The 13,408-nt window shown below is 50.8% G+C and overlaps 1 protein-coding gene across 5 annotated transcripts in view; it reads right to left on the bottom strand.

The window, feature by feature from the left end:
* The window catches only part of ZNF516 (zinc finger protein 516), a 100,408-nt gene extending 87,573 nt beyond the window's left edge, over positions 1-12,835 (bottom strand). The window contains exon 1 of one of the 5 annotated variants that reach the window (XM_061399502.1): positions 12,674-12,835. The gene's annotated coding sequence lies outside the window, so the exon portion shown is untranslated. Of the gene's footprint in view, positions 1-9,084; positions 9,263-12,268; positions 12,604-12,673 lie in introns of those variants that run through there. The other 4 variants (XM_061399503.1, XM_061399505.1, XM_061399500.1 and 1 more) reach the window with 4 other exon arrangements.
* Between the last annotated feature and the right edge of the window lie 573 nt (positions 12,836-13,408).

Raw genomic sequence — 13,408 nt, 5'->3', positions numbered from 1 at the left:
AGAGTCTCCTGGGGGCAAGGGGCTAGAATGAGCTCCTCTCTCCCGACTGTGACGAATACCAAACAACACACAGAACATGACAGGCGTGGAACCAATGTTCATAAAAAGGAATGAGCCTTGATAGAACATTTATGAGCTATTTGCTTGGGGGGGGGGGCTGGTTATTCATGTGGTCACTCAATTCGATTCAAGTCTGTGTTAGGCCCTTAAAGATAAAAACTCAACTCACAACGATAAACTGTAGTGCTCAATACCTGGGATCATGTTGTCATGGGGACTCAAAAAACAGCTCTCAACTCAGGATGCTGTATTCTGACACCCTTGCTCCAGGGGAGCTCCAAGGAACCCCCTTTGCAAGCCACCACAGACTCTCTCCAAAAGCACCGCTGAAGGTCGGCTATGTGAAAACACAAGGCCTGTGCGAAAAAGCCCAACATACAAACTTACAGGACAAAACCCTCCTCCTTCACGGGAGAGCTGGTGTGAGTTCTGCCCTCGTCATCTAGTCGACATATCAAGAGCCCTATTTCACTCACTTTTAGTGACCAGAAGACTCAGATTCTACATTTCAGTTCAAGTAAATCCGCTGGAGGGAACACGATGAGCTGGATGCGAAATCCTACTTTCCCCTCATCAGGACCTATTATTTCACTTCCTTGTTCTTGACTTTCATTTACACCTTACTTCCCAGGTGGTGCTAGCGGTAAAGAACCTGCCTGCTGGGTCTACACTCTCAGAGTTCAGAGGTCCGATCAGCCCTGAGCCTTCTCAACAAGCTGCAACCTCACTTCCTTCCGTGCGCTCACCACAGGGCATCGGGGGACATCAGAGGGGGCACGAGATTGCCACTCAGGAGCCCTGGGTGTGAGGTCAACTCCGTCACCGTGGCTGAGTCACCAAATCCTTCTGCATTTCAGTACCTGTAAAAAGTCCAATTCACCCCCAAAGCATCCCTAAGCCGCCAGCCAGTGACATAGGTATAACTCTCAATATGAACCCTTTTAAACAAGCCCAAACAGAAATAACATCAATGCACAAAGAAAGGTAAATAACCAGGGAAGTAAATGTCTCCTTTCACGGTCATTCTATAGAATCAACTGAAAACCCCGCAGACCTAACAAGCACCCTGGGCAGCAGTGGGCCACCGTAGCCTGCCTGGGCCACGACGTGCAGCTCAGTGCTCGTCTAAATGGTGCCTTTGTGGCCCCAAAGAGCTCACGCACTTTCCAAAATAGTCTACTATTTCCATGGACACTGGGAAGACCTCATTTAACCGCTGGCTGAAATACACACTCTCAACAGCCCTGAACATTCGTAGCTAAACAAACACTGGACCGTCCATCAACTGACACCCACATGCACAAAATAAATCCCAAATTCTAACTGCGGTATCTTCTTTTTTTAACCAGTCCCTACAGATACTTTCAAGTGTATAATAGCTGTTAGGAAAATTAACCTTCCTTTGTCAAGTTCAAATTTTAAGCAGCCCATAATCTTTCGTCAACCTAGAAAATAACTGATAAGCCAATCTTCCTGTAAAACCATTAACAGACTCTGCTTTTCTGTCACCAGGGTAATTTACTGAGGCCAATTTTAATCCTACCACTAAACCACTAATCCCATGACTCTACAGAATTGTCCCAAGTTTACGTTGCTATGGCAAGTATTTTTACATTAGGAATTCAGTTATTTACTTAGAGTTCTGTTTTTTGTTTTTTGGAATGAGATCATTATCCTCGCCTCTTGTTTTAAAGCGCAAAAAGCCGTTTCTGAGCTAAAGAAGCCTCTTGAGCACCTGGGCTGTGCTATGCTCATCACAATAACACTGATTTCAATTATGCTCAGTGTGAGTCAAAGGAACAAATTATCACCATTATGCTAATGGTCACGCTAAAGACACAGAAAGCCTTGGAGTGATGAGTCTAAATCTGCTGGGACTATGATTACCAATGTGAATGATGATATTTTCTCAAACTGGCACAGAAATCTCCCTGGGTCACTGATGGTGTCAATAGGAATTATGTGTCAGGCAAAGTGGCCTTCGTTCACATCACTCAGACTCCCTGAGCAGTACCTGGCCCTGCCTTCCATCCTCAGGTGCCCACCTGCACAGTTCACATCTCTCAGACTCCCTGAGCGGTACCCGGCCCGCCCCAACCCCCATCCTCATGTGCCCACCTGCGTGATTCTCATCCGTCTGACTCCCTGAGTGGTGCCCAGCACTACCCTCCCATCCTCACGTGCCCACGTGCACTTTACAGGCAACACACACATGGACGAAGGTAATGTGTTCACTTCTTTCCTTAAAACGGGGAACAGCATGATTAAAGCTGAGGAGGCTGACTCAGCAAGAAACTGTCTAGAGACCCAGGAGCTTTGATGGGCAGCTCTGCAGCCATACGGGACCTTAAAAACAAGAAGAGTAGCACTGAAACACACATTACACATGTGAAACAGTTAGTGGGAAGGCGCTGTATAGCACAGGGAGCTCAACCCCGTGGCTCAGTGATGGCCCTGAGGGGTGGGATGGGGTGGAGGGTGGGAGGGAGAGTCAAAAGAAGGGGGCCACGTGTAGACCAATGGCTGATTCCTGCTGATGTATGGCAGAAACCAACACAACATTGTGAAGTAACCACCCCCCAACTAACAGTAAATAATGCTATGCTAAGTCACTTCAGTCGTGTCCGACTCTGTGTGACCCCATAGACGGCAGCCCACCAGGCTCCCCCGTCCCTGGGATTCTCCAGGCAAGAACACTGGAGTGGGTTGCCATTTCCTTCTCCAATGCATGAAAGTGAAAAGTGAAAGTGAAGTCGCTCAGTCGTGTCCGACTCTTAGCGACCCCATGGATTGCAGCCTAACAGGCTCCTCCATCCATGGGAGTTTCCAAGCAAGAGTACTGGAGTGGGGTGCCATTGCCTTCTCCGAAAGTAAATAAATAAGAACAGAAACCGACTCACAGTTACAGTCAACAGCCTAGTAGTTTCTGGGCAAGCGGAGTGGGGGACGGGCAAGATAGGTGAAGGGGACCAAGAGGTGAAAGGTACCTCTACATACACAGAAGACAAGCAAGACACAAGGACAATGCACCGCACAGGGGCTGCAGTCAGTATTTTATAATAACTTTATGTGGAGTACAATCCATAAAAATATCCAATTACTATGTTATACGCCTGATACCTATATGTATTGTAAACCATCCTTCAATTAAAGAAATATCAAACCAAAATATCGTATACCTTAAACTCATACAATGTTAAATGTCAATTATATCTTAATAAAAACATCCCCCCCAAAAAATTGGAGGCAGACTCTTCATCCATGCCCACATCCATCCATTCCAGAGATGCAGCATGTAACAGAGAAGCTTGTGATCACATACATGTCTATCTAAACATTCCAAATAACATGTGTAAATAAAACAAATTTTTCAGTGAAAACATCACAGATTTGCCTTTAGATAATCCCAGAACAAAAGCAGCCACAAAAGTTTAAACTATAAATTAGGATCACCCATCTGTTCAAGGGTTCATCCATCCATTAAGAAAAATAATAATAAAAAGCTAATTTTTTAAGAAGGAAAATAACACATATTTTTTAGCTCTAGGTTAAAGTCACCAAAATAATTAGGAACTACACAGTGGAAATCCTGTCTCACCAGCCCAACTTTCAGCCCATTTACAACCAGCAGAAGTTTTAACTACTCACACGGGGCTGTGTGTCTTCCTGAATCCACACAATCAGCCAACATTTAATGTCAAACTCTTTTCCCACAAACATTATTTCAGGGAAGAAAAAGAAAAGCGACACTTGCTCACAGCCTCAAATACCAACCGAACAAGACGCTGAGGAAGCCGGGGACAGCCTCTCAGCACAACTCTGGATGCATCCTTCACTGTCCCAACTTTCAAAGAACATTCTGGAATGTTGGAAGGAATCAGCGCCTCACGCAGCCCCAGTCAGTCCGAGCAACACAGGTTAAACAGTGCCATATGGCAAACACAGGCACATGTTGCCCTTCTCTGAGACAAAGGACAAAAATTCCTAAACAAATATCCTTTCCTTTCACATGGGAAGAGTTGGAGAGGGAGGGTTTTTCGAGTGAAGATCAAATAATGCTGGGAAAGGGTTTCTTTTTTAATTCCGAGTGCCTAAGAAAAAACTAGAGTTTTACCAGAGAACCTCAATTTTTCAGTCTCCCTTCAACCATGTCGTGAAAGCTAACACCACGTTAGCCTACGCTCCCCATCTCCTGAGTGAGCAAGAAAAGAGCAAGACAGCTGCACGAGGGCTGAGCTGACAACAGCAGTCTCCGGTGCCAGCAATGGTGAGAGGCAGCCTACCTGGTTCTGGAGGAAGAGAGCGCTAGCTTACTTTCCTCCTGAAGGAAACACGTTAGGTCTCCTCCTTTCAACCCTCCATTGAGGAAGTGTCTGAACTTCAGGTCACATGTAATACCTATTTCTTAAAGTCGGTTTTCAGAACGTAACAACTGGATTAAATTCCTGACTGCAAAACATCATCAACCACAACAGAACAGAAAGAAAAAGAAAACCTACCAGAATGAACACATATTTGAAATACACAGGAAAATCTACCTACACCCAATGGAGCTGCTTTTTGAATTGATTTTTTCGACACTCTGCGGTGGTGCTTGACTCATCATTTTACACGTATTTACATGTTTGGGTTCCAAAAAGAGTTGCATTTCTAATTATTGCTGCTTTGTGATTCTCAGTGCCATTTGAATCGAAGACTAAACACCAGCTCTTTTTTGGAAAACTACTTTTAAGGGATGTCGAGAGCCACAAAAATTACACTTTGTTACGATTCCGATATATGCTGCTGGAAAACAGTTCATTCTGGACATAAACATGACAACCAGCATTAGCTCTGGAAACAGAATCTGCAGCTGCCCAAATCACATGTAGCCAGATGCGAGGGATAAAGAATACACCAAACAGACAGTTGCAACTGCTCATTCTGACCAGTCTGTCTGAAACACACTTGGTACACCTTGGCAGACAGTGTAACTCTCACTTACAAGTAATGCATTTATGGGGCCTGCATGCGTACTCCTCCCATAGCTATTTAAGTGGAGACCCTAAAACAGCTCTCTCCTGAAGAAAATTAATTTTAAAATAAAGATGCTTTCTAAAGAACTGGGTAAGACATTTCAAATTTATAATGAAACTTTTTCCTTATTCTTCCCATAAGGTTAGTTTTATTAAGAAATTCTTCATAAATAAACATTTGATAGGATTCCTCTCTTAATACAGGCTTGTGACAATTTGCCAGCATTTCTGTAAACTGCAAGTTATTCATAGCTGGAGTCCAAAAATAAAGAGGATGCCCTCCTATAAATCAGTGCCCCCACACTCACTCTGGTGGGGAGTGAATCTCACTCAGGGCAAAGGTCACCCCTCCATCAAAGAGAAAAGTCCCCCCTCCCCCCTCCCCAAATTCACTTGTTTCTGGAGGCAGACAGAAGAGACACCAAGGCTTGAATCTGAAAAATGCTGTCACTCTCATGGTCCCAAGGCTCATTTAATCCCAAACAGACCGCTGCCAACATACTGCTGGTCATCAGCTGGAAAAGGTCAGGGGTGACATCCCCAAGGAGGAGACCGGAAGGAGAAAAGGGCCACAGTCTCACGAGTGACTCACACCACCAGTGAGCGCCAAACCCAGCGACCAGTCAAAAAATTGCTGGTACCCAAACTCCAGGTGCCCAGGGACGCACACCCACACCCTACATTCACATCTGCCATCCCAAAGCTCCATCCTGCTAGCCGGTCTCTGCATTTTCCGATCAGACTGCAGAAGGAAGCCACATCCTGACGCTGCTATTCACTTGAAAGACGCAAAGCCAAGTGAGATGTGGTTTCCTACCAAGAGAGTGAGGATCTGGGAGCTAACGACGGTGATGCAGTGAGTTTTTCCTATTTAGACATTCAGAATTCTGGAGAAGAAGATCAAAGGTGCCCAGTGCTATGCAAGCCAAGCCAGGTCCACGTGCTGGGTGCTAGCTCTGCTGTGAGTACACCGAGAGGAGCACAGCGCAGACGGCCAGGGCGGCACAGGGAGCCACTAGTATCTCCCAACAGCACTCAGCAAGAAGAGAGTTAAAGAAAAGTTTCCCACATCGTCTAGAACTTCTGAGGGGGAGGGCTTAGGAAAGCAAAGGGATGCATTTTTTAAAGAATTGTGTCAGAATAACTCCATCCAAGAGCTAAGATGTAGAAACATTTATAGCACCTAGAGTATTCCCTTTTGAAGAAGGAATGCTACTTCTACGTTCAAATATTGATGACTGCAGATATCTGATCAAAATCTTTTCACTTTCTTCTGCTTTCTTCATTAGTTCTATCCTTCTGCCAAAATCTATGCCTGTTACTGAGAAAATTTAGCTGTCTCCAGCTAAATGTGGCCATCAAACACCAGTGAAAAAGTTATGTTTCCTGCACAACAGAGTTGCTTTATTCAGTTAGAAATCTAATGACATTATAAGCAAAATACCACTTTTAACGATATAACTAACACCAATGTTGAAAATGGAATAAAAACCAAAAGAGTGTAGTATCCTGAATGTTGACAACAAACATATTAACAAACGAAAGCAGACACGGCTGGACAAGCTCCTTCCCACTGAACGGAATCGGCTTCTATTTCAGTTTCCTATTTCTATGCCATTAAGGTATAATGCAGCTGAAACTCTAAACACAATCTCTAGCCAGACTTACAGGCATTCTCACAAAATTCTTTATAAAAGAGCCGATCTGGTAACTTATGAATAAGACCAATACATATCCTAGAAAATGAATAAATAAAAATCCACAATGACCCAATAAACCAATTACTGGTTTTTCAAGAACTATCCATGACTAAACTCTCCTTAAATTCCTAGGTCACATTATCATTTTTCCCTATTTAGTAAGGCTGAAAACCATCTGTTAGAGCTTACCCCACTCCCAGCTATTCTTTAAAGAAGTCTCCTTTTCTTTTTTCCATAATTGTTGCTAAACTTAATCTCCACACCAAATGCGCCACCTGTAAGACTCAGATATCTTCAAGTAGGAGCAGGTAAGGTAAGTGAATTTAAAGTTTAATTCATGGAAGTGGAGACAAGGCGATTTCAGCATGGACCTGTTTTCACAAACATCACCCATTTAATTTACCCTGGGTTGGTCTGTGGGACATGTTACAAAGTTAGACATATGGGACTTCAGAGCCCTAGAAAACTTTAATCTCTAAATTAGTCAACTTTAAAGGTCCTTTACAAATTAACAATGGGATTAAGACTGGTGATGAAAACTACTCTTGGGTCATGAGTGACTAATATCAATTACACATCCAAACGTTAAAAGTTCTTGATCGAGTAAGTTTCAGTATATTAAGCCATTGGGACAGACTGCTCTGACAAACAACAGCTTTTAGAAATAAAACGAAGCAGCACTCCTCTCCTTTACCTACCAAATAGGCTCCTTGACTGTTCTGTTTCATTTTAGAGACTTCTCCCATTCATCTCTGTGAGTTTGAGGGCACATCCCTTGGGGTTTTTTTTTTTTTAATGTTACTGTGGTTTAAGCGTTTCATTATATTCAAATTGGCAAGTTAAAACAAAGCCCTACTAATGAACTAAGAAAAATACCAGACATGATATATTTGTATCTTAACACATCAAACTTCGAATTCCATTACCAAAATACTAGAGTCTGGCTCGGAACTCAGGGTCTCCCAGGGCCCATTCAAGGGAGCTGGGAGTTGCTCTCAAGGAACTGTCTGTCCCTCTCCCGGACCGGAGCCCTCAGACCGGGGCCAGCTCCGCCCCTCCCACTCCACACACAGGGAAAGCTGCGCAGCAGTGGCTTGCGGGGCACTTTATTCTGGCCGGTCTGTGTAAATATAAATACACAGCTATTTTGACGCCACAATCAAAGAATGCCAGAGAAAATGAAGGAACAAACAAATGATAAAATCAGCTCTATTTTGCGCAGCAGCAGAAAGATTCTACCGAATAGCAGGCATGCCGAGTTCCCTAAAGTAGCACTTACATTCCTCAACCAAAATACTCCAATCGTATTAATAGGGAGGCAGGAAAAATAATCCGGAGAAGATCCTGTTGGGAGAATAACCACCCTAGATTCTCCTCCAGTCAGTCCTTTAATGGTATGTCTCACACAGCCACCGGGTTGGAGCACCTCAATGTTTAAATCATCTTTAATCAAGACTGGAGAATAAGGGCAGGTTCACGGGGGAAATGCCTTTCTGTTGCACGCTTAATTGAGACTTCTGTGACTTGCCGTTAGGTCAGCGCCGCGCGCGGCCCAGGGTCCCGCAGCCCTGCCCTTTGTTACGCGGTGGACCCCGCCGGCAGGCCCAGCCCCCAGCCCCTGGGGCTTTCAGTCCCAGCGTGGGGTGCAGCGGGGCCCCCACGGCCGACACCTACCAGGGCCCACGGGCAGGGCGCAGCAACTCCACGCCCTGCAGCCCCGCACCGGGACGCCCGGGCCGGGTGCCCACCAGCCCCTCGCGCCCAAAGCCGCGCGCGGCCCCCCGCCCGGACCAGATCAGGTACGTACCCTTATGTAATCGCCCGGGGGCCACGCCTTTCCCACCGCCCCACCTCCGCCAGGACAAAGTGAAGTTTAAAATAGAAACCAATTACCTGGCCTTGGCGGCGCCGGGGCCCCTGGAGCGCGGTCCGCGCCGCCGCGCACACCCCCGCCCGGCCAGGGACTCGCGCAGACCCCAGCCCGGGCCCCCACCGCCCCATCACCCGCAGACCCCCGCCCCGGCCCCCACTTCCCCGTTCCGCGCGGACCCCCGCCCCGGCCCCCACTGCCCCGTTCCGCATGGACCCCCGCCCCGGCCCTCACTGCCCCGTTCCCCGTGGACCCTTGCCCGGGTCCCCGCTCCCCCGGCCCCAGCCAGGACCCCACTCCCAGACCAGGCCCTCACTCCCCTGCCAAGCCCCCCCCTCCAACATCTCCCCCCAGGGCGGCCCCACCCCCAGCTCCATCCCCCACTCGCTCCGGCGAGCCCGATCCCTCCCCAGCTAGACCCCCTCCGGCCCGCACGGACCCCCGCCTTTGTTACGGTGCGAAGTTGGGCCGTGGGTCCCCGTCTCTTTCACTTCTTGGGTTACAGTGCAGGCGTGTGACGTCCGCTCCACATGACGGGGGCGGGGGGCGGGCGCCGGGGGGCGGGGGCGCAGGCCGGGCCCTCCCCCCTCCCCGCCCCGCCCGCCCCGCCCCCGGCCCTCCCCCAGTGAGCCAGGCCGCGCGCGGCCGCCGCCCCCGCCCCCGGGGCGGGCAGGTAAGCGCCCCCGCCCCAACCCGGCCCCCGCGCCCCCCGGCGCCCCGGGCCCCGCGCCGCACCCCAGGAGGAGCAGAAACAGGAATGATTTAATCTAGCGACACCTCCCCCTGCTACCCATTCCTCCATCCGCGAGCTCACAGAGATGGGGGGCGGAGGGGAGGACCGAGTCTTACTCGGATTAGGGGTCGGGAACGGCCTGGGCTGTGGGTGCGGGGCTGGACACCACCTCGTCGCCCAGTTAGGATCTTGTCGCCCGGGATCGCCCATGGACCGTCCGGGTGACCGCTGCGCGGCCCCGCAGCCGGATACACCGCGCGTGGACGAGGCCGGGGCGCAGGTCCCTCCCAGGGAAAGTCTCCAGGAAGGAGGGGGCACGAGTGGGGCCTTAACCCGTTTCCTGCAGCACCGCCGTCCGCCCCGGGGCGAAGCGGCGCCGCGGCTCCAATACTGAGCAGATGCTGCGCGGCCAGTCCGGCCCGCACACTTCCACACGCCACCACCACTCGTATTCCGAGGAAAGTGGGTGCCGGGCTAAACCGCAGGAAACGCGGAGCGGCCCGGGACGCTCTCCGCGCGTGAATGTGCGCATTGTGCGCGCGCGCGCCGCCAGCGCTCCGTGTTCGTAAGTCGGGTGGGCAGCTGAACTTTCCCTGACCGTGAACTGGTCACATTCTAGGCTCTGCCACGGACGGAGTATCAACTGCCAGAGAGGAAAAAAAAATCTGAAGTTGGAAGGTACACGCTGCCCTTCACTTTCACAGTGAACACCAGTTTCAACAATTCCCGATATCGCTACGCTTAGCGCCGGGCGAGTGGGCTCCAACACTCTAACCCCAAGAAGCGCGGCGCGTCTGTCGCGTGGGAACGAGACGGGAGAAACCACACATTTCGATAATCTCTGAGAAGCACAATCACATCACTCCTTGGCTTCCCCTTCTGCAGGTTTCGCCTTGAATCCGAAAGCACCTCTGATGCTCATTCTTTACAGGAGGACACTCAGAGGAGACTGCTGCGTGCCTACCTAGCTGCACAGACTCGGGAAAAAGCGTGTCCACGTCTACAGCTCACAGCTGTGCAAATTCGGAGCCTGCGGATGCGCGGGGATGGTCGGACTTAACAGTGTGCAGACACATGGGCGCATGCACGCGCGCGCGCGTACACACTCACACCCCAAATTACCTCCGGGATGGAGAAAGCCGCTGCGGATTGGCCAGGAAAGCCGTCACTCACACCCAGGGGGCAGGGAGACTTTGCAAGGCTGTTTCCTTTTTATCCCCCCCTCCCTACCGTTTCATTTATTGGTAAAACAACAGCAGAGCTCTGAAAGTTAGCCATCTGCGCCGAGAGTTTGCCTTCTTTAACTACGGGGGCGTCAGACAATATCCATTTAAATATATTTTATACTTCCACAATGGATGAAAGGGAAAATTAGCAATCGGGGTGGGGGCGGAGAGGAAGCTAGCTGTGAAAAGGAGGGGTCATGGGTTGGGGGGCGGGTAGTGGACGCGGGGTGAAGTTGTCCTCAACACCCAAAAGGGACTTTGACCTTTCACTGATCTCGAAATTAAAAAATGTTCTTCACAGGTCAGAGTATCACCATCGCCGGTCCTAATTTATGAATTCATTATTTTAATTTTATTATTTAAGCATGCGCCAGTCATAGTGTTTCCTTAAGAAAGAACTGACCTATTTTTGGCTGGAGATAAACGATCATGTTAACAGATGTTAATCTTGTAATCTGTTTTTCCTGTAAGCACTTTACATACCCGGGTTTCAGACCTTAAAAATAACATCTTTTCCAAAAAGACCTGACGTCACAATTCACTCCCTGAAAAAGCACTCCCCCTCTCCAGTTTTTTTTTTTTTCTCCGCAATGATTTCAGAGACATTAAATCTTTTTCACTTTATAAATGCTGATTTGTTCTGCCTCAACTCCCACGAGCTTTTATTTGCATTTCAAATTCCACAGGTTACACCAGTCGCCTTTTCAAAAAATGTAAACCAACAATGCAGCAGCAAATGGCTTTTTGTGCATCTGGATTAAATAAGGCACAGGATGAATATATTTTAAAAAGAGGGCTGAGCAAGTTGATCTCTGCACACCCGGAGACCAATTACTTCTTTATCAATAAGCCCAGCGGAATGAGTAGGATACAGACACAGAACCCAGAAGCTCCTGGTCAGATCCGGGTCTGCAGCGGGGAGCTTATTAACGCCGATAATAACCGGGGCTGACGAACAGACCCACATTTTTCGGGTAAAAGGCTCAGTCTCCCTGGTCCCTGATAGCAGGGGTCCACCGGCCCCCCAGCCCACCACCGCTGATTGTCACCGCACACCAAACCTCCTCCACGAACCACTGTTTTAAATACCCAGCTCGGCTGGCTTTTACCAAACTTATTCATACAAACTTATTCATTCAAACTTATTCTTTAAAACTTGACGAGGCGGTTTAATCTAAATAATGATCGTAACTCTTCAGTAGGTTAGCTCTCCCTGGAAATGGCAGACCAGGCGCTTTTTCGACCTTCCCCTCCCCAAATACACACACCCCAAGTATTCTTTCCTAGTGTATGCCCGGGTGTAAATAGCGATCAGTACCATCCCCACCCCTGCTCCCACCCTTGGCAGGCTGGGTGTATCTCCGAGGAGCCCCCGCTTGCCAGACCCCCTCCACACCGCTCCTCAGAGTCATTGCAAGAACCCTCGCCCCCACCCCCACCCCTGCCCCAACTTCCCTTCAGAGCTCTCACTTCTTTTAACATTAGGGTCACTTCTGCGCTCCCAGCTGACGGGCAGGGAGCCAGGGGAGGGGGAGGCAAAGCGACGCCCCTCCTGCAAACCTGTCCCCGAGGCAGCCGAGCTCGGTGCCCACAGGCAACGACCCCATCCGCCGAACCCTTAATAACTGAAGCGGCTCCTCCGGCTCCGCAACCCCATCACCCACCTTCATTAGCCGGAGCGTTTTACTTTAAAGTAAGGCAATTTGCTCTTTGTCTTCTAATGGATGGAGAGCGCATCCGAGCTCCCCTCCTCCCGCGTCGCCTTTGACGAAGTGTACAAAGCCAGCGCCTCCTCCGCGCTCCCCTCCGGCCCCCACCCCGCCCCTCCACTGCGGTAAAAGCCACCTCTCCGGCGCTCGCCCGGCCGCCTGAAGTTGCATCTTCCCTCTCCCGGAATTGCGGAGCGGAGCAACTACCCACCGAGGAAGCGAGCAGCCCTCCCCGCGCCCCGGAGCCCCTCCCCGGCGCCCCCACCCCCGCGGCGCACGCCGGGTCCCCCACACGTCGAGGCCTGGTCCCCGCGCCCCCCGCCCCCGCCGGCCCCGCCGCGCCCCCATCGCAGCCCCTACCTTGCAGGGTAGGCGGAGGCCAGGGGAGAAGGACGCGCACGCCCCGCGCCTCTGAAGGTGAAGCCGAGCGCCCGAGGCGCGGAGCCGAGCGCTGCACTAGACCGACCGCGCCAGCTGCGCCCGGGCGCGGGGGACGCGCGAGGGCGCGCGGGGCCCGCCACGCGCCCGGCCCCCTCCCCGCGCCGCTCGCGCGCGCCCGGGACGCGCCCGCCCCGCGGGGACCCCGGCGCCGGCCGGGCTCCGGGGGCTACGCGGCGCGGGGAGGGGGCCGGGCCCCAGCAGCTGGGCGCAGGCCCGAGGCTTCCCCCAGCACCGGAATGGTCTGCCCTGTAGGAAACGCACACGCTCCACTATTGTCTCATCAGCACAAAGTTCTGCCACACTGCGGGGAAAGTCTGGAGGCTCGCGATGACTCAGACACAGATAATTCTTCCCCTAATAGCACTGAATCACGATCCCAGTGGCTAGTTGTCGCCCCTGCTTCCCGAGGGCCAGCGCTGCCGCAGATCCAGTTAGGGGAAGCTGTTGACGCGCACACACGGATACACACACGAGCACGCATCCATACGTGCAGGCGTGCTGGGGATGCATTTCCAGCCGACTCGGGCACCTGAGCGCTAAGCCTCGAATCCAGATTTATACTCGGATATCCTTCCGGTGGTCCCAGCCGCGCGTGCTTTACCAACCGCTCGGGGTGTGCGTTTCACCTAACTTCCTGCTAAAGGCGCTTAGGGG

Source organism: Bos javanicus, chromosome 24 (assembly GCF_032452875.1).
Source record: "Bos javanicus breed banteng chromosome 24, ARS-OSU_banteng_1.0, whole genome shotgun sequence".
NCBI classification, from domain to species: Eukaryota; Metazoa; Chordata; class Mammalia; order Artiodactyla; family Bovidae; genus Bos; species Bos javanicus.
The sequence above is the reverse complement of the archived record's forward strand: the minus strand, read 5'-3'. Positions and strand labels throughout refer to the sequence as shown.